This window comes from Protopterus annectens, chromosome 2.part0, assembly GCF_019279795.1.
Source record: "Protopterus annectens isolate FY-2018-M chromosome 2.part0, PAN1.0, whole genome shotgun sequence".
NCBI classification, from domain to species: domain Eukaryota; kingdom Metazoa; phylum Chordata; order Ceratodontiformes; family Protopteridae; genus Protopterus; species Protopterus annectens.
Window position 1 is genome coordinate 69,738,543 of NC_056728.1, and position 21,383 is coordinate 69,759,925.

The 21,383-nt window shown below is 45.8% G+C and overlaps 1 protein-coding gene across 1 annotated transcript in view; it reads left to right on the forward strand.

The window, feature by feature from the left end:
• PCNT (pericentrin) overlaps nucleotides 1–21,383 on the forward strand; it is a gene marked incomplete in the record, with an annotated part of 2,997,294 nt that overhangs the window by 921,614 nt on the left and 2,054,297 nt on the right.

A 21,383-nucleotide genomic window follows, 5' to 3' on the forward strand; every position in this document is an offset into this window, starting at 1 on the left:
ATGCATCAGTGTTTCGAAGACAACATAAGAGATTCCACTGGATAGACATCACTTCTTGCTGTTAGGAATTTCCTCATTGTCCTGAGTTTTCTGTATTGTTGGTAAATTATGTACAAACCCTAGCATAAAGATTTCCATGTGTTTTTCCTAACCTGTGTGACTGGTGCAGGGGTCAGTGCTTCTTATTTCTGCCAACAGAAAGGGTTCAGGAAGTCATGATTTTGGCAGTCTGATGAGAATGCAGAGCAGAGTTTAGGCCATGGCACTTGAGTTTTGACCATAATAACTGCTACAGTTTTCATAGTACTGAAGATTCCTGTTTTTAAAGTGGACTGTAAGGTGTTAATGGCTGAAGAGCATATTTTGATGGAGTCAGACCATGCGGCATGGTCCTGGAGTGATGGACATCTCTCTAACCTATAGGAAGGCATCCCATTCTTAGAGGTGAACCTGCTAATGACCAATTCTTTCAAAATGATGTTGAGTCACTTTGGCTTCTGTACTGTGCAAGGGCCATGGCCTTTCCTACTAAGGAGTCAGTACAGCAGCTGATTTGTGGTACAAGTGGTCTTTTTGACACTGACAGGATTAGGGATAAAATATTCTTCTGAAATCACTTGTCATTCTTCTGAAATCACTTGTCATTTTGTCAAATAACCAGGCTGTCTTGTGTGTAAATGAGGAAGGTAGTGTGCATTAATACTTCCAGAGCAGAGTGGCAATTCATGTAGCAACACTCTCTAAGCAGTTCACAGGTGAGCTTCTGGTGGCCTGTCTGAACCACTGATAGCATACCTCTCTTGAACATGTGAATTCCTTTGGGTTTTCTGGATGAGACACAATGGTGGCTAACTTAATTGCCACTTAGGCTAATGTAGATGTCCTTCCATTTCACTGCTGCAGTATTCTTAACATGAGGGGAACCCCCTGCCAAGGGCGGCCCGATGTCTGGACAGTATACCAAAGCCTTCAGGTTAACAATACATCATATGTCACATGTATGCTCCCAGAGCTAGGCGTAAGGCATAAAGGTGACATGCGACCATATCATCCTCAGAGCTTATTTTCCACCAGTCTGACTGCCATCTTTGATGGTCTGTCTTATCACTTGATTCTTTGCTGGCCATTTCAGATAAGTGCATTGTGGGGGGGGGGTTCCTTATTCTTTTTAGCTATTGTGTTATTTAGAATTTCATGTCATCTGGAAAGCACAAATGCCGGTGTGGGAGACAAATTCCCCATAAAACCATCACTAGTGGTGCTTGTTTTGTTTAGGTGCTTCTCACGACCATACATCATATACTATTTGTCATGCTTTTGTTCCAAAGACCTTACATAGTTGTCTTTCATCCCTAGCCATATATCTTGAAACCCAGCACCTAAAGCTTTTAGTGAAAGAATCTGTGGAAGGTATTTCCGTGGGTCAGCCATCTTTGAAGAAGGCGGCCAAAAAAGTCAGATCTGATTCTTCGGCTGCACCTCCTCCACCGGATGTCTCTCTTGTGACTGGTGAAAACCTGGAGGATTATCCGTTTCCTGGACTGGATACCTCTGCCACAACCGGTTTGGAGGGCTGCATGGATCTTGCTTCTCTCACTTTCTCGGAGGCCTTGCAGACATCAGCTTTAGACATTCAGGGGGAACCGCGGCTGATTATCACCTAAGGGCTTAGTGGGGTTCCTCAGATACTGGGGGGGTGGGGGCGGAGTCCTGACTATGATTATTGAGTGTAGGCTAACATCAGAGCCTTCTACTTTTCATAAGGTGATCATCCTTCTAAAAAAGAAGCAAAAGACAAAACATAGCTCTTCTGTTCCTAAGGACCCTCAAAGTGAATGGCAGAATTTTACGTAGGGTTTGTTCCTTGAAGCCTCAGGAAGTCTCTGTCCTGACCCCCCCTCAAGAGAACTAGGGAACAGGATTCCTCTGAGGAAGAAGACGATTCAGATGAGGAATCCCTGGCCTCTTCTACCCAGATTCCTTCTCCATTGGATTATGTCTCTGAGGAGGAGGAGTCCTGAATCTCCTTTTGAGGCGATTTCCTTTGGAGATCCTGTTTACAGGATGATGGTATCCTTTAAATAGGATTGTGCCCAAGTGTCTGAAATGCAGAGAAGATTTTGGGCTCCTTCAGATGGAGTCTCGTAGAATCTCTGCTTTTTCTCCTTTTTTGTCTGCTTTATTTGGATGCCTTTTCTTCTACATCTCAAGCCCCAGACTCTCAGCCCTTTGCTCCTTAAACAGCTGACCAGTTTTATAAAGTGCCTGTTGACTGCAAATTCCTTTATAAGTGTTCATCTGCTGACCCTTCAGTGGTCTGTGTGGCATCCGACAAGCCTTTTAAATTACTGCTTTCTACAAAGCTTTTTCCTTCATTTAAGGACAGCAGAACTATAGAAAGGTTGGGTAAAAAAGTTTATACTTCAGCTACACTAGCCTCTTGGACTGTTAATTATCAGACTAATATAACCAGATATGTTTTGGCTGTTCTTTCTCATGCGTGCCAGGTTATTTCTGACCTTCCTGATTCTGAGGAAGGAACTTCTGCCTTGTCCCTGTTAGGGGCTTCTTCCCAGGTAGCTTGCCATTCCATTAAATGTAGTTGTGATGCAGCAGGTGCTTCTTCTAGGGCTGCTGCTTCTGACTCTGTGTTGAGGAGATATTCCTGGCTACTGCTACAACCTCTGCCTGTTGATATTAAGCCTAAATTGATGGATGCTCCTTTGAGCAATAAAGTTTTGTTTAGAGCTGCTGCAGCTGATTTGTTCAAGTCCCTGCAGGCAAAAGGCAAGGAGTTACAGAACCTGAAACATATTTTTGTTTCCCCTGTGATAAAGTTCCAGAGAAACTATCCCAATAAACTGGATTTTGTTAAAAGGTAGTCTTGTCCTTTTCTTAAAGGCAAGAAGGGTGGTAGAAGGGGTCCCCCGCTATGCCTACACAGACTCCTCCTTCTCAGAAGCCTTCTTTTCCCGATAAACCAGGTGCTGTCTGACTATTCTCCTCTTCTCAGCCATATATTCCTGTTTCACACTGTCTTTGTATCTCTTCCTGTTTGGTTAAGCATAACACAGGATTCCTGTTTTTTCCATCATTCACAATGGGTATTTCTTGGTTTGGAAATCCCCCCCCCCCCCTTCACAGGACTTCCTCAGCCACCACAAGGCCAGTCGAGCTTTTTTCCAGAGTTTCCTCAGGGTCTTTTAACTCTGGCAACTATTAAGGAGGTTCCAGCTGCTCAAAGGGGGAAAGGGTTTTATTCCAGAATGTTTTTGGTCCCCAGGAAAGAGGGCACTTTGAGACCCATTCAGGATCTTTCTCACCTGAATACTGTCCTTAAGGTTCCTTTCAAATGTTATCCCTTCAGACTTTGTTCCCTGTGTGGCTTCCTCAGGCTTTTATGGTTTCTCTGGATCTCAAGGATGTTTACCTCCATATTCCTGTTCATCCCATTTTCAGGAAGTTTTTACATTTCTCTATTACTTCCTGGCATTTTCAGTTCTGTGCTTTGCCCTTTGGTCTTATTACTGCCCCAAGAGTATTCACTAAATGCCTAGCTACTGTTATTGCTTTTTGCAGGCTTAAGGGCATTCAGGTCTTTTCTTTAGACACTCTGCTTATTGAATCTTCCTCTCCAGAGGTTCTTTTACAGCACCTTCAGTTGTCCATCGCTCCGTTGCAAGCCCTGGGATTCACTGTCAATTTTCAAAAGTCATTCTTGTCTCTGTCACAGGATCATGTTTTTCTGTGATGCAGGATCCAGACTGTTCCTATGTCAGCATCCCTGCCTTTCTCAAGGCTTTGACTCAGTTTTCCTTTTTTCAGTCTCATCTTCCTCTGGCTTTGATTTTAGCCAAGGAATTTCTGAGGGCTCTAAGAGTCATAGCATCCACCATCCTTATGCTTCTGTTCACCAAATTGTACATGAGAAAGCTTCAGTGGTATCTAAAGTCAGTTTGGCTTCAGCATTCTCATCCTCTAGAGTTTTGAATTTCTGTTCTTCCATGTCTTATGTTAGAGTTTCATTGGTGGATTCACCATCTGACCTTGAATCCAGGACTTCCCTTTCAACCCTTGCTTCCTTCTCAAAAGCTGTTAACAAGACACTTCAAATGGGAGGTTGAGAGGGCTTCCTTTGGAAACCTAGAGATGTAAGGCCCTTGGTTTCCTCAGCAACAGAAGGAGCACATCAATATCAAAGAAATAAGAGCTCTTCTGTTCGCCCATCCTCTGTTTTCTCCAGGTGCCCTAAAGATCTTTACAGACAACACCACAGTAATCTGGTACATCAACAAACAAGGTCGACAAGGTCCTATCTTCCTTGCAGATTGGCACTTCAGGTTTGGGAGCTAGCGATTCAGTACCAAGTGACACTTCAGGCATTGTTCATTCCTTCACGTCAGAATTTTGTGGCAGACTCCCTGAGCAAGTCCATAACAGAATCTCATGAGTGGATGCTTCACAGGGATACGTTTCTGGGCATTATCCACTGATGGAGTATTCCTCTAGTAGATATCTTTGCCTCCCCTCTGAACAGACAACTTCCTCAATTTTGTGCCAGGACTCCATGTCCTCTTGCCTGGAGGGTGGAAGCTCTATATTTTTCATGGAAGGGGATGTTTCTTTATGCCTTCCCTCCCCTTCCTCTCATTCCATAAGTCCTGTACAAGATAAAACAGGATGCCCTCAAAATCTTGCTGGTGGATCCCTTTTGGACCAAGCAGCATTGCTTCCCTCTTCTGCATTTAGCCAAGGGCAGTCATCACAAGTTACCTCATGGAGTGGATCTTCTCACACAAGACAAGAGATCACTCTCATCTGTTGCCACCTGTCCACTTTTCAACTGACACTGTGGGTAACAGGATTTTGATTCCGTATAGACACCTTTTTTCTGAGGACGTGCTTCAGGTTCTGCAGGAGGCTAAGAAATCCTTCTTGAGCAATTGGAAGATGTTTTCTGTTTGGTGTCTTTCTCATAACCTGGACCCACTTATTGTGGATGTTCCTTTGATTCTCTCTTATTTGTCTGAATTACTGATTGCTGGGTTGGCATATTCTTCTATTAAAGCCCACCTCTCAGTTCTGTTTGTCTGCTTTTAGCTCCTCCTTTGGCTTCCAGTTTCAACGCCAGACAGTTCCTTAAAGTCATCCTTTGCATTAGACCTCATAGAAAGCCTTTCTTCCTTCCTGGGATCTTAATTTTGTTTTGGAGAAATTGAGACAGGCTTTTGAGCTTGCAGCTTCAGCTTCCTTACACCATTATTCTTGGAAGACTGTTCTTTTGTTAGCCCTTCTGCCAGACGAGTGCTCTTATGGCTTTTTCCTCCCTTTTCACTTCTTAAGGACAAGTGTGTCTCTTTGTACTAATCCATCTTTTATGCCAAAGATGGTAATGAGCTGTCTCTTAATCAGTCTATTCATTACCTCACTTTTTACCCTTCTCCGCAGTCTGCTAGTGAGGTGTTGCATACTTTGGGGGATGTGCATAGACAACTCAGATTTTATTGGGACAAAGCTAAAGCGTTTTGAAAATATGAGCAGCTTTTTGTTTCTTTTCATCTTGGGTCATTAAGTTTTGCAGTTTCCAAGCAAACTATGTTCTCTTGGATTTCTGAAGCCATTTCTTGTTGTCATGGTAAGAGCTGTCCTCCTATGGTTAAGGTTCACTCTGCTAGGGCTGTGGCTTCTTCTGGTGCTTTTTTTCAAGGGTTTGAATACTAGATGGCTTGGCTGGGCTCTCCCACCCCAGATCAGGCTGACTATATTTGAGCTAAGACTTGTTTGAAACCAGGCTACTTTGCTTATCTAATTGACTTGTTTTGTAGCCTTTCAGATTTTTGAAATTTGTGTTTTTAATATAGGCTGGCCTTTATTTTTATGTAGAGGGCAATTTTGGTTTTTTGTTGTATTCTGGCGTTTTGTTTTTTTAGTGGGTACCCGTTTTCCTTTTTGGTTTGGGTCTTGACCCTTTTTGCTCTTGTTAACCTGTGCGTTTGTATTGTGTGATTCGTCATAAAGTTGTAATTTTTTTTATGACCCTTTCTCTTTTAATGTTTTTTTGGTGCTTTGTCTTTCTTTAGACTAAAAACTTTATATTATTGGTATTGACCCGTTTTTTTTGGTGGTTTATCTTGGTTTAGTTGTTGCTGTTCAAAACCTATTGTTAAAACATAGCGAAATATATTTTTAAAAACTCGAAATTGTAAGTGTCTTTAAGCACCTACAATTATTTGTGTTATCTTGTCGCCTTCGTTTCAAGTGTAGCATCTCTTTAAAAGACAGATGTAATGTGCGAGGGGTCAATTGGGGTCCTCCAGGAGTTTAAAGGCATTATTTAGTCCGGGGTAAAAACAAGCCAATTGCCGACCAGGCTTTGAATCTTCTGCCACCTCCCAAAAGAAAAAAACAGTCACTCTTGGACTTCAGTGTCATCCTTCGAGTCAAAAAACGATGCTTCCTCAGTCACCGACCCCTCTGGTTTGAGCCGGCACTGGGGCATCGAGACCTGCCAAATCTCCAGGCCCTCTTCACTGCAGGAGAGGGGGCATTCGTAGTCGGCCTCAGACTCTTCCCGCCGGGCTCGAAGTCCTCGCCGGCTCGGCTCAGACTCTTCCCGCCGGGGGAGCTGCCTCACGCGCATCGTCATTGGAGAGGGTCCCTAAGTCTGGCTGAGAGCCGGAACTCACTCGCCGGAACCCTAGATGGAGCTCCAGCCAAGTGAAGATGTTGCCTTGGGTATCGACCGGGTGCTCTCCTACTCTTCCAGTTCCCGGCATTCCGGAAGTTGATTTGGGACCAGCCCAGTCTCGGTGTTCCCCCGGTTGGGTATGCTACCAGGTTCCTCCTTCGACTGCCTGTCCACCCGTTGGAGCGTCCTCCTCCAACAGCATGCGGCACCGTAAGAGCGGCTTTGTTTTCGCCTCAACTCCGGTTTTAGAGTGGGAGTTGACCAGCCTCAACTTCCGTCCCACCGGGGAAGCCTCAACCTGATTCTTTCGGTCTCGGAACCAGTGGACCGATTAGGTTATGGAACCGAAGTGCCGTCTACCGTGCGCCGACCGCGGTTCTTGTCTGGGATTCTTGCGGGAGTGTCCCGCCTTCGGGGCGGGAGAGGATGCGGCCCAGAGTCTTCCTTGGCTAACTCCGCGGGTCGGAGCTCGGCTCATGCAGCGTCTACTCCCGGTTAGCGAGGGATCCTGTCCTTCTGGCCTCGGAGCCCGGGGCCTGAGGTTACCTAGCTAAAACCGCGGGCCCCTGGAGGTCCTTCGGGGGCTCTTCTTCTCCCCCCTGCCTTCCGAGCAGATATAGATAGAACCCCCAGCCGCAGATGAACAGAGGGGTCTCTTGAGGCAGAGACTGCCCTCCTGGAGGCAGAACTGATCTTTCTAGATGTCCTCAGCCCAGAATAAAGAGAAAAGACGAAAAGGGAAGCCCTCTCCTTGTCTGATGCAGCTGGAGCATCATACCCCGATCTCTGATGAGTGATTGTTCCTTAATAGCCGGTGTCGGCTCATGTCTCCAGCCTCCCTCGCCAGGAGGTTCCCAAAGCCCGAGCTCTTGGTTGATCACAGCCGATTCTGCTGATGGATTAACAGACGGTACGCCTGCTCAGTCACCTAAGTCCCTCTCTCCACCCCCTGTTCTCCTCGAGCTCTTGGGTTTGGCTCTAGGAAAGGGCAGTACCAGACTCTGTGTGGAGTGGCTGCTGCTCAGAGGCAAGTCCAAGTGCATCCTTGCTAATAAGGAGTCTATAAGCATGTGTGCAGCTGTAGATGCTGGGTCGTGAGCATGGCCTTTTCAGCAAGGTCCTTGAACTACCTTCACGTCCTACCCCTTCGGGAGGAGTCTATGGCAGACTGATCTTACCCTCTTGGTAACCTGCTGCTTAGCTGGCTTAGGCAGTTGCTCTTGAACAACCTGCTTCACCAGCTGGCCACTCAGAGGATCTTCGTCCATGAGCTACCATCTTCATTTGGCGGAAGGATGAGAGGAGCGGGTACAGGCATTTTGCTCGGCTGGCCACCCTCTGGCTCCGCCTGTCATTCCCATGGAGGCCATTAAGTCGCTTTGCCTAAGCGGCGCTAGAGGCGTCCGTCCTGTGGACCAGCCTTGCTAAGGACACACTGAAGGACGAGCATTTCGCAGGAGGCTTTAACTCTTTGACGGTAGGAGCGATTTTCCAATCCCTTTTGCCCTTACCCACCCAAGGCTAAGGGAGAGGAAAATAGGAGTAGAGAGATCTAAAGGCCTACCTCTCAGCAGGAGGATGATCCCTCTTCCCTTTGGGGCTTCGGAAGGCAGCGGAGGAGGCGGCTGAGAGAGGGCTGGCTCTCAGAAGCGACCCACCCTCAGCGCGGGGTCCTTCTTGGCTCTTCAGGGTCCTGAGGTCATTGCCGATTATTGCAGCCAGAGGCTCCAGTCCAGTGTTGAGCTTGAAGACCGCACCTAGTCCACAGGCACCTCAGCTCCTGGAGGCCCGGGTGATTGCCGCCGCCTGCAGCACCACCATCCTCTCTCTCTTACTCTCACCTCAAAAAAAAAATCCGGACCCGCCAGTCAGTCCCCGGAAACTGCAGCCTCAGAAGTTTCACTGCACCATCCTCTCTCTCCGGTCCCCGCCAGACCAGATCGGATTAGGACTTACCAAAGATTCTTTTTGGTGCCAAAAGAGAAGGGGACTTGAGACCCATTTTGGAGACCAGTGTCTATTCAGATCAGATCAGACGTCCCAAGTTCGAATGATTTTTGGTGCCAAACCATTCTCCCATCCCATTGCTTTTGTGGATGGATGTGCTCCATAGATCTCAATGAATCAACCATGCACCGGTACATTCTACATCAAGCGTCAGGAGAGCTCTGCTTCAGTGTGAGACATAGGATTTTCACATCAGCTGCCTTTATTCTCACACATTGGCCTCAGGAAGCCCCAGTGTTTGGCGGTCGTGTCTGCTCACCTAGAAACCACATTTTCCAGGTGTTTCCGATTCTAGGTGACTGGCTCTAGCTGGCACCTCAAGCATCTGCAGTTTCCAGCCTACATGCCATGCTGAGAAGTCTAGATCCCTTGCTCCTAACATCCAGATTAGCCAAGCCTAACTGCCACCTGCCATCATCAACTATGCCGAGCAAACAGAGATAGAGAGAAACCGAAATCTTGGTCTATCTACCTGCTGCAGAATACAAACCATACAAAGATACAAATTCGAGATAAGATTTATAGGGAGAGCCCCAGCCAGAACCCACCAGCAAAGCTTGGGATCCCAGACAGAACGCAAACCATACAGTTCGGTCCTCCAAAAGGTCTGCCAGAGTTCCCCCTGCCCGGTTCAGCTCAGTGGTTGGGATCCATTTCTTCTCTCCCTCTTTGTCTTTATTCTTCTCAGGAAACCTTACAAAGCGGGACCTCAGCTGGTGGCTAGTAGTCTCCAGGAACCCCCTCTCACGGACCTTTGTTTCACTACCTCCTCCTCACGGGACCCTTGACCACGGGGCGCTCCCTCCATGGGGTGGGGGGGTGGGCTGGTGGGTCATTCCAAAGGGCAGTCCAGAGATGACCACAGGCGCCTCAACATTCTAACATTGAAAGCTTCATTCCTTCAAGCCCTTCACATGCTCCTCCCCTCAGGTTACTTCCCAACACCATTCAGACCTCATGTCAGTGGTCTCCCTTCTGAACCTTCAACAGGGACCAGATCAGCGTGATTGTGCCTCGAAGTACAGACATACCAGGGAATGGGTTTGGTCATGGAATGCTCGATATGGGCGCCCTCTGTATCCTGGCAAGTAGCAGGTCAGGCTATCAGCTAGCAGACCCCCATCCTCTCTCCTCCTAGTACAGACTCTCCTCCCATCCCACCTCTCTAAATCAGATTTCAGCAAAATGGATCACACGTGTTGCGACCTCTTTCGTTGCGACCTCACATGCGAAGTGCACAAATTCTTTCTGCCTCACCCCGGCTTCGGAAGAGCACCTCCGACACACAAATAGCCTGTCCTTGGCCCACCGGTCCACCTCCCTTCGGCCCCCAGTATGCCTGGACCCCCCCTCGTCTCTGCCTTCAGGATGATACAAAATGCCCTCCTCTGATCTTAGTTGCTCTATACTGGCCCTAATTAAGTATTCTTCCCCTATCTCAAGAAGTATGCTCTGTATCGTCCATAGTTTCCTGGAGGTTCTATCTTCGAAGTATGCTCATCAGACCTTCTATTTCACCAGTCATCCCCTGACTTTTTTGATTGATCAGTTGTCCTCCTCTTCCGTCTCTTCATACTTTAAATACATTCAGCTTGATCCTCTTGCATCCACTATCTTGGCACAAGTCTGCTGTTGGATTGTAAAAGGAATTGTATTCTAGCAAATGGAAAGATTTGCTATTTATTCTCCGTCCGGGGGATCCCAAAACTATTCCGTGCTTTCCTCCAAGGCTACTTTAACTTCTTTTTAACTTCTCTTTTCAAGGCTCTCTTTACCATTCTCAGTAATCAAGGTCAGCATTTCCAATTTTCCACGAAAATATAAACCTATAATTTCACCAACAGATAGTGTAAGACCTTCTTTAAAGGTGCTGCGCTCTTAAGACCTCTTAAGACCTCCGATCTCTCATCCTGCTCTCTCTCTGATCCCGCTGTTGTGATTAACTTCCTTCCTTGAACGCCAGCGACTCCTGCCCTAAAATTTCCCGCAGCTAGAATGTTTTTTCTGGTGGCGGTCACTTTCTGCATTTCTGTTTTCAGGCTGTTTTTCAAGTTTTGTAGTAAGAACCTCCATTACTTAGTTTTTCTTAGTTTTTCAGGTATCTCTCATCTCAAATCCCAAATCCTTCCTTGTCCAGTTTCTCAGTTTCTGTTACAACAATCATTATCATTAGAACTCTGAATTCTTTTCTGAAATTTTGTATTCATATTTCACATTAATTGTTCACACACATTGTAATCAGGCAATAGACATTTTATTTTTTAAAGACAAAAAAGATCAGCATCAGATATATTTTTTGTATTATAAATTGGAGCAAAGCTGTCACAAAGGTCACTATCATATTGTATCAGGGACTGTATTACTCAAGCTTATTCTTGCTCTTATTCTAGCTTAGCACCTCACACCTACAAACCTCTCATTCTACAGCTATGGCTATGTGATTTCATTGCATTTCATACTAGTGACATTTTATTTGGTGGACATTTGTGTTGCGGACTACACTGCCTTCATTTCCCCTAGAGGATTGGACAAATTGGATAGGGCATCAGCTCAGGACTGTTCACAATTATGAGCCACAGTGCTTTTTTTTCAATGGACCAGTGCTAAGGAAGTTGTCCCATCACTACAGAATGTATACATAAACAGATTTAGTTATGTACTTACCATAACTTAGTGATGTTACCATTAAACTCCAGCTGCTCTACATTCCCAACTTCCTTCCCCCTCTCTTATCCTCCCCTTGGAGATCAGAAGGTCGAAGAATCTGTTGTCCTCATCTGCATCTCTAACAATGTTATATATACAATGTTAACATGTGTATATATGTGTATGAATGCGGACAAACAAGATCTAGAGTTAGTGGCATCCTGGTCTGGGATAAGAAATAGCTCAGGAATGAAGGCTCTATAGCATAAGCGTGCGAGTGGAGCGGTGGGATGGCTCAAGCCAATCAGTACAGTACAGAATAGCGAGATGATGGATCCCAAACATCTAAAGTTATGGTAAGTACATAACTAAAAGTTCTATCCTTAAGGCAGCTCCTAGTCTTCTCTGCATACCTTTACCAGGCATTACAAGTTGGATTTTGCTAGGGCCATTTTTCATGGCTTCCTAGAAGGCTCTGCTGGCCCTTCCTCCTCCCTGTCTTCATGAGCTTTTGCACTCTCCCTCATGCTAAGACTACTGCAACAGTGAAATGGAAAGACATAGTACAATTGTGTAAAATCTTACCATAATATTAGATGCCCTTCCATTTCACTGTTGCAGTATTCACTACCTGGACTTTTGTCCGTCTGGATGTGTATGTTACTCTCCAGTATCCTCGGGCTGGCATCCCTCCTGGGGCTCTCAGTTCTGAGGATGATACGTCTGGATGTTACCTTTATGCCCTACCGCCTAGCTTGGAGAGCAATATGTGTGACGTACTGCATATCATTAACAACCTAAAGACTTGTACTGGCTAGATGTCAGGCCACCCTTAGCAAGGGTTCCCTCATGTTAAGAATACTGCAACAGTGAAGAAAGGGACATCTACTGTTATGGCAAGATTTTACACAACTGTACTTTATCTCTTTGCTCTGCATGTTGCAGCAAAGCAAGGCAAAGCTGTGGAGGATGTGTTTTCCATTCCTTGTCACCTGAGAATCAAACTTCATATTGTTTTATGATGGGCATAAAGTTTCTGGCAGTATATGTAAATGTTTCAGTGCTGGTTAACAGATATTTCTCATAGCTGAAGAATAACTGATGTCTTTCTAGTCCTATGTTGCAGTATTCGTAGTGTGGGGTTTCCCGCCTCAAGCAACCCGAATGTCAGCTCCTGTACAAAAGCTTAAGCCTGGTTGCTTTAGGTGTGTGGGACGTCACACATAGGGCCGTAAACCAGGGACATTAAATGTGATGTCTGCACGCACAGACCTCAGAACTTATCAGCTGCAGACATCGTCACATTGATCGCTTCGCTCCTAAACTCAAAGACTTCTAAAAAAGCTAAGTACCTCTTTGGGGAAAATTCTCCATTCTGTTTGCTTGAGCTTGGTTTGCTGTACTTATCATTAGGCAATGTCAGCTAAGAAGGGCAAATGCCATTGTTGGCATCAGATACCACATAAAGATACGCACGACCGTTGCTTCCTTTGTATAGAAAAGGAACACAATCATACTGTTTGTTCCATTTGCCAATCTTTTGTCCCGAAGACCCTTTGTAGCCATCTGGCTGCCCTAAAATTATAGAGAACCAGTGTCTCAAAAAGCTTGCACTTAGGATGGATCCCGATTTGGCCGTTACAACTGAACAACCACAGAAAAAGGCCAAAGTTTCCAGGCCTACCTCCGTTGCCTCTCCACCATCGGATGTCCCACCAGCTTCCGTTCTAGGGGTTGAGGGATGTCCGATTGAACTGACTTCTTTGACTGCTCCCACCAAGGAAGCCACTTCAGAAATAATGTCTGGCACATCCACAGAGATAGCACAGACGTTGGTCCCTACCGATGTCAAGGGGGAGCCAGAATCAGTCGAACGACCTATGGAGACGCCATTTCCTGAGGCTCAGGCCTCAGAGCCTAGGCCTTCTCCCAGACCTACATTTACTAAGTGAAAACAAAAAGCTAACTTAACTCCTACGTCTGACGGAGTTGCAGACTGGCAGTCATTCATTAACTCTTTGATGCAGGCTTTTATGGCTCTCAGACCCACAGCCTCTTCTCCCTCCACTATCCCAGTGCTTCGTCTGCCACTTCTGTCCTCTTGCAGACTACCCAAGAAGGAGAGGAGAAACTGGAACCCTACTACTCTTCTTCTGAAGAGTCCATTTGTTATGCTTCTCGGATTGCTTCTCCTTTGGAATACTATTCCCCAGATGAGGAATCCATTGAAGGGGGCTCCCCACCAGCAAGACATTACCTTTGGTGAAACTATAACTAAGATGAAAGAGTACTTCAAATGGGACACTACCCAGATGACTGTGACACCCAGAGGAGGTATTTTGAACTCCTTCAAGTGGAATCACCCTCCCCATCAGCCATCCCACCTGTCTTGCCTGCCTATTTGGATGCTTTCACGTGTGCATCCAAGAATCCTGACTCAAACCCACCTACACCTAAAAGACCAGACAGGTTTTATAAGATACTTGATGAGCAAAAATTTTTAATTAAACTTCCCGGCAGATCCTGCAGTTATTTCTGTCTCTTCTGACTAGCAGTCTAGACTGATTCCCTCTGCATATCTTCTGCCAACTGAATAAGACAGCAAAAGCATGGACAGGATTGGGAAAAAAGTGTACACCTCCTTCACTCTGGCTTTCTGTGCTATCACTTACCAGACACACATGGTAAAATACGCCCTGGAACTTGTTTCACAAGCCTCCAATCTCCTGGCTGCCATACCTGACTACCCTACTAAGTCTGACATAGCATCTAAACTGTCTGGCTTCCCAGGTAGCCACACATTCTGTTAGGTGCAGTTATGATGCAGCAGAGGACTCTGCTAGGTCGGCAGCCCCAGCTTCTGTTCTCTGCAGATATGCTTGGCTTCACCTACAACCACTCTTTGAGGACTTCAAAACTAAAGTTATGGACGCCCCATTAGACCATAACCTTTTGTTTGGTAAACAATCTGCAGAACTGCCTAAAAACCTGCAAGAGAAAAGTAAGGAGCTGCAGGACATCAGGCATTTACTGGTGTCCCCTATACTGAAGTATTACAGGAATTACCCTGCAAAAACCTAATTTCTCAGGAAAACTCCTTTCTCTGGCACCCTCTCCTCTACCAGGCACAGGAGAGGAACCAGAAGGCAAGCCTACTCCAGACCTGTTACATGTCAACCGACTCCTCGAAAGCCATTTCAAGATAGAAATGCACCCAACAATGCATGACTGCCTTACCCATCTGCCTTTGTCAGCCCACCTACCCCACTGTCTACCCTTTTGGAAAACCATCACATCAGACCAATGAGTACTGACCATCATTTAAAAGGGTTACTTCCTTTCTTTGAGGGAAAACCCCACCCTAAGACCCATTCCCTTTCCACCCAAAAATCAAATCCACCTCCTGCCTCACATTCTTCTAGACCTCCAAAAGCTAGGAACAATAGAACCTGTTCCAGGAGGGAAAAGGGTTTTACTCAAGACACTTTCTGGTCCCCAAAAGGGATGGGCCTTGAAGACCCTATACTGGATCTATCCTTCCTACACCAATTCCTAAAAGTTCCATCACTCAAAATGCTATACCCTCCAACAGAAAATACTTAGATTTCACTGGACTCTGCTCTCATTTTCAGTTTACAGGCTTGCCCTTTGGTTTTGTCTGCTGCACCCAGGGTATTCACAAAATGCCTAGCCCAAGCCATTGCTTACTGCAGGGCCCAAGGTGTCCAAATCTATCCCTACCTAGATGACATTCTCCTTCTAGCAGAGACAGAAAACCTCCTCCAAAATCATCTCAGGTTCACCACTACCCTTATTCAAAGCCTGGGCTTCACCCTCAACTTAAACAAATCCTCCTTCCTCCCACAGCAAGGCAAAATCTTTCTGGGCTGCTGGATCAGGACAGACCTGATGCAGGCTTTTCTTCTCCAGGAAAAGGTCCACTCCCTCTCCACTCACTTTCAAAACCTTTTACTAGCACCCCAGATTTCTGCAAGGCAATTCCTGCACCTCCTGGGGCTAATGGCAACCACCATTCCTGTGCTTCCCTTAGCAAGAATGCACATGCGGAAGTTTCAGTGGTACCTAAAAAACATGTGGTCACAACACCAACACTCTTTGGAGAAACAAATTCCAATACTGCCCTGCCTCAAAGCAGAACTAAAGTGGTGGATTCAGTGAATCCTTCACAACCCGAGATTACCACTCCAAATCCCTTCCCCAACCAAATTTATGCACACAGATGCATCAGACCTAGGGTGGGAGCCACCTGCAAAGTTTTCAGGGTTCAGGAGGCATGGAATCCTACCCTTCAAAAGAAGCATATCATTGTCAGGGAAATGACTGCAGTTCTGGCCCTCGAGGCTTTTCTTCCTACCCTCCACATGGGTCCCCTTCAAATATTCACGGACAACACCACAGTTATGCGGTATCTCAACAAAAAAGGAGGGATCAAAGCTTACCTCCTTTGCAGAATAACTCTACAAATTTGGAACCTCGTCTCCAGGAACAACTTGTCCTTGCAGGCCTCATACATCCCCTCACACGACAACAAACAAGCAGATATTCTCAGCAGAACATCCTCTCTACACCACGAGTGGATTTTGAACAGAGACACCTTTCTAGACATTGTCCACCGGTGGGCACTCCTCAAGTGGAACTGTTTGCCTCCGCTCACAGCAGGCAATTCCACAATTTCTGCACCAAGGATCACTCCCCACTTGCCTGGAGAGTATATGCCTTCAGCATTCAATGGAAGGGGACTGTTTCTGTATGCTTTCCCACCCTTCCCTCTAATCCAAAAGGTCCTACTGAAAATGAGGAAGGGCAAACCAGAAATCTTGCTGATAACCCCCCCTACTGGCCAATGCAACACTGGTTCCCCCTAATTCTCTCATTAGCCAAGGGCAATCACCGCAAGTTACCCCACAAGCCGGACCTTCTCACACAACAAAAGGGAACCCTAATCCATCCTCACCTACATATATTAACACTAACACTCTGGGTGATGAACTTCTAATCCCTTTTAGACACCACTACTCAGAGGATGTGCTTACAGTCCTGAAGGAGGCCAGGAAACCTGCTACTAGAAAATCATATTTATCCAAATGGGAGAGATTCTCCAAATGGTGTCTACATAAGGACAGGGACCCCAGCCACACAGACCTTTCTGTAGTCCTTCCTTATGTTTGTGAACTCATTAAGGATGGCCTTTCTTACTCTTCAGTGAAAGTCCATCTTTCAGCTTGCCTGCCTCTAGACCACTCTTTGCTATCCAGGCTAGATGTAAAGGTTTTCCTGAGTGGGGTCTTACACATCAGACCACCTAGAAAACCCATACTACCACCCTGGGACCTTAACTTTGTCCTAGAAGAACTAACACCAGCCCCTTTTGAGCCAGCTAGCACTGCCACTTTTCAGTTGTGTACGTGGAAGACTGTACTGTTGGTGCCCATAACTTCTGCCAGGAGAGCGTCAGAGTTACAGGCTGTCATGGCCAGCCTCCCCCACACAACCTTCCACAAGGACAGGGTGACCTTATGCACTAACCCTTCCTTCATCCCCAAAGTGGTCAACGAACTGTCCTTAAATCAGTCTGTTCACTTACCTACCTTCTTCCCCACCCCAACTAACAATAGTGAGAGGATTCTCTATTCCCTGGATGTACACAGACAACTAAGATTCTATCTAGACAAAACTAAGTCCTTCAGAAAATCTAACTAACTATGTCTCCTTCCATCCCAGGGCTATGAGCAAGGCAGTCTTCAAGCCAACTGTTTCTTGTTGGATCAGAAAATCCATTTCCTTCTGCTGCTCACACCATGGCAAGCCCTTACACCATGGAGTGCGAGTTCATTCCACCAGAGGCATGGCTACTTCCAAAGCCTTTCTCAAAGGGCTGGGTACAGCTTCCATTATGAAAGCAGCCACCTGGTCCACTACTCACACCTTCACCAAACACTACAAAGCTGGGCCAAGTCTCCAGAGCCAGGGCAGGTTTTGCTAGAGCAATCCTGCAGGGGTTTCTGGAATCTTCCACTTCTATCTCCACCCTTCCCCTCTAATTAAGCTGTGGTACTCTCCCACACTAAGAATACTGCAACATAGGAATAGAAGAACATAGAATCGTTGTGTAAAATCTTACCATAACCATAGATGTCCTTCTCTTCCATGTTGCAGTATTCCTTCCCTCCTTCCATCCCGCTGGATTAAGTTTGGACTATGCACACTCCTCTTAGGCACTATAAAGCTCTACCCTTCACCAAGAGCAACTAGTCAGCATATGACATTTGACGCTTCTGGCTAAGATCACTTATTAATCTCTTTGGGACTGTCTGTCTGGCCTTCAAGTTCTGAGGTCTGTGTGTGCGGACGTCACATTTAAGGTCCCTGGTTTATGGCCCTACATGTGACACCCCACGCACCTACAGCAACCAGGCATAAGATTTTGTATAGGAGCCGATGTTCGAGTCGCTTAAGGCGAGAAATCCCACACTAAGAATACTGCACTATGGAAGAGAAGGCACTCTGTGGTTATGGTAACATTTTAAACATCTATTCTTTTCCACCTGAGGTCTTTGTTTCTTATGCAGACCATTGCATTCTGATGACAGATTTTATGCTATGGGACATCAGAAAGGGCTAAGACAGTCAAATAACCTTCCACTATGATGGGATATGCAATAAACTGGAAGTCTTTCTTCATTTGGGCGGGGTAGTACTGTGTGCTTTTGCACTGCCTCAACTGACGGCTTGCAGATATCCTGACTATTTCGGGAGCCTGTATCGTTTATGCCTTTAGCAGTGCTGTGGTTAAGGTAAATATTTTAATATTTCTTATGATTGTGACCCTACATCAACTTTCTCTGAAAAAATCCTTCCCTCTCTTTGGATTTACGAGGTTTGACTATTCTCCACTTTATAGTGCTGGTACAGTATAGGTTCATAGGTTCATAATAAGCCTAGCCCATAGTTATGTGGCTCTGTGCCTCTGTCAAGCAGTGACACTGAAGTAATCCATCTCCCATCCATTGGTCAAGATTCCTCTTGAACAAGGATTTTGTTCCACAGCATAGGGAGTCTCTGGGTGATGAATCTGTCCCTCCAGCACGTTCTATTTATAACCGTGTCAGTGGTTCTGAGGGATCTAGATTTTTGAGGTGAAGCATATTCATCAAATCTGGGTTTGACATGGCCTTATATGTTATGAGACTGAATAGAGCTGGAGTTCTTGGGGCCTTTCAAGCTGCAGCAGGTGTCTGGTCAGATACATTAATCATAGGTCTAATGTTGATCTAGATGTGAATCCCTTCATGATCAGGTGGGCGATATAGAAGGTTTTCCTAACTACTTTAGCAACATGAGTGCGGCTACTGTCAACTTGGGTCCCCAGATCCCTGATGACTTTTCTGTGCTCAGTGGATTGCCACCTATATGGTAGCTAGGGTAACCTTGTTTTTCCCAAAGGGTATGACTATGCATTTTTTAACTTCAGGCCATGGCTCTGGCACCAGTTATCCGTTTCTGTGAGGCCCTTCTGGAGGATATCTGTGTCAGATGTGCAAACTTTGTCAGCTAACCCTCCTGTGTTTCAGAAAGTAGATGGACAGGCTTTGAGTCTGACATGGCTCCAGCAACTCTGACCCTGTGGGTTCTGAGCCAGTTTGCAACCCATCTTGTGATGTATGGGTTTACATTCAAGCTGATGAGTTTTGTAGGCTGTATGGACTGCCTTTCCCTCATCAATGGCCTTGGTGACTGTCTCGAAAAAGTCAACCAAGTTTAAGAGGCAGGATCTGCCTTTGACAAAGCCAAACTGGGTTGGATCCAAAGTCTGCAAGTTCCCTATGTCTTTATTTATGAGTTCCATTATGATCCTCTCCATGGCTTTGCAGATAAGGCTTGTCAAGCTAATGAGGGTCTGTGGTGAAGTGGGACCACAATCCTGAGGTGAGGCTAAGATTAAACAGCTGTCCTAACTGTGGGTTTAATTCCTCGTTGAGTTCATGGGGACACCATCCGGTCCCATGGATGCTGTTTTTTGCCTTAGTGAGGGCAGTTCTCACCTGGGCGTTGGAGATGTTTGGGGGGCTACAATCCTCTGGAATAGATATCTCATCAGCCAGTATGTTAGCAATGTGTGTAGGTTCAGTAATTTTCACATCATTTTGAACTAATTCTGAGCATATCTGGGAGTTTCCTCCTAGGTTTCTAACATAGCTAAAGAAGGCCTTATGATTGTCTTTAGAGTCCTTGGCGATTTTTCTCTCAAAATTTGCCTTGGATGATTTTATGAGAGCTCTTAGTTTTTTACTTATAATGATCAAAGGTGTCTTACCTTTCAAGGATTTTGCTCTATCTTGTAGTAGCTTCCTCCTTTTGTTGTAGAGCTTGTTTATGGCTGGGGTCCACCAGACTGGATGCTTGCCTTTGGTACTGAGAGTCTTAGTTTTGTTTGGGATTGCCTGATCCATGCAGTCCTGTAGGTGCTGGTAGAAGGCATTTGTAAGTGATTCAGCGGTTTGAGTAATGTTTACCACTGGCTCAGGGGCCTTAAAGGAGACCACACTAGTTTTTAGAAGTGGAAAGTTTTTCACTGTGGTCTTTTTGTTTCAGGTGGGGCGGGATGAGGACCTCCAGCGAGATTAGTTTATGATCTGATCTCACCAGTGAGGGGTATACTTCGGTGTTGAACATTTTGATCCCATGTTCGTGATGATAAGATCAAGTATGTTTTCTCCTCTTGTGGGGATGGTGACTAGTTGTTCCATGGCATTTGAGTTTATGAACTCCAGGAATCTTTGGGTTAGAGTGTTCGGGCTTGAGTAGTGTTCCCAGTCTATATTAGGGTAGTTGAAGTCACCTAGTATGATGGTGTTTGGAGATACATTTATCCCTCCAATGTTTTCAGGAAGGCCATGTGAGGTTCCTGAGTTTGAGAGGGTGGCCTGTAACATGCTACAAATTGCAGAGCAGTCTTGCCTATGGTTAATTGCACCTGGATGGTCTCCGATGCATCGGAGGTGTGGGTGTCCTTTATGAATATGGACACCCCTCCTTTCTTGGTGTTGTCCGGATTTTGGGGCGGGCATGATATGAGGTGAAACCTGTTAGTGCTGGGGTTCTCTCAGGAGCCTTGAACCAGGTTTCTGTCACAGCACAGACATTGATGTTCTCCATATTGAGAAGGGCCTCGCATCTTGAGATTGATACTTCTGGCATTGAGCAGCATTACCCTTAGTTTTTTTCCTTTTGGTGTTCTAGGGTGGTAGGTTTAGAATTTGAGCCTTGCCTAAAAAAGGCACTATGGGGGTGGCAAGAGCCTTTGCCAATATCCGGAAGCCCATGGGTGACAGGTGCAAGCCAGCGTGGCTTGTCCAGCATGTCATCCCAGGCAGACAGACATTGGATCCCCTTTGAATGACACCAGAATTTAAGCCAATTATTAAAGCTGATCATCTTATCACTGTATTGTGGCATCATTCTAGGTGAAGGTACGATACTGCTCAAGGTCAGGGTCATACCTGCCTGGGCTACATAATCAGAGAGCTCCTCGATGTCCCTTTTCATGTAGTCCAAGGAGGTACGTCTCAGGTCGTTGACATTGCACTCTGTTTCTTGGAAATGCATTTTCTGGTGATAATTTTCTTTGCCTACAGGGTCCATGAACTGCAAACCATCATGTGTGGAAACCTTATCTGACCTGTCAAAGAATCAAATATTTCTTAAGATTGCCATGTTTCCTGATAAAATGATTTTGGAACTCTTCTCTAACCTATTCCATTCATCTTTCTTTTGCTTTTTAGGGTGCAGAAAGCAGGGCTTGAAGAGAAAGTCTGTGTGCACCACTAGCTCAGGCTTAACCTGAAATGGGTGTATTACTTAAGAAAGCAATACAGCTGTTTGTTTGCTAATATGTGAGGAGAGAAGGTTGTGTAGATGCTAAACACTATATTTTGCTGTCAGGCAGCTATCCAGCTGTTTGGAAAATAGTGACTCCATAAAGGACATGTTTGCTTTCATTATTTGATTTAGTGATCTGATG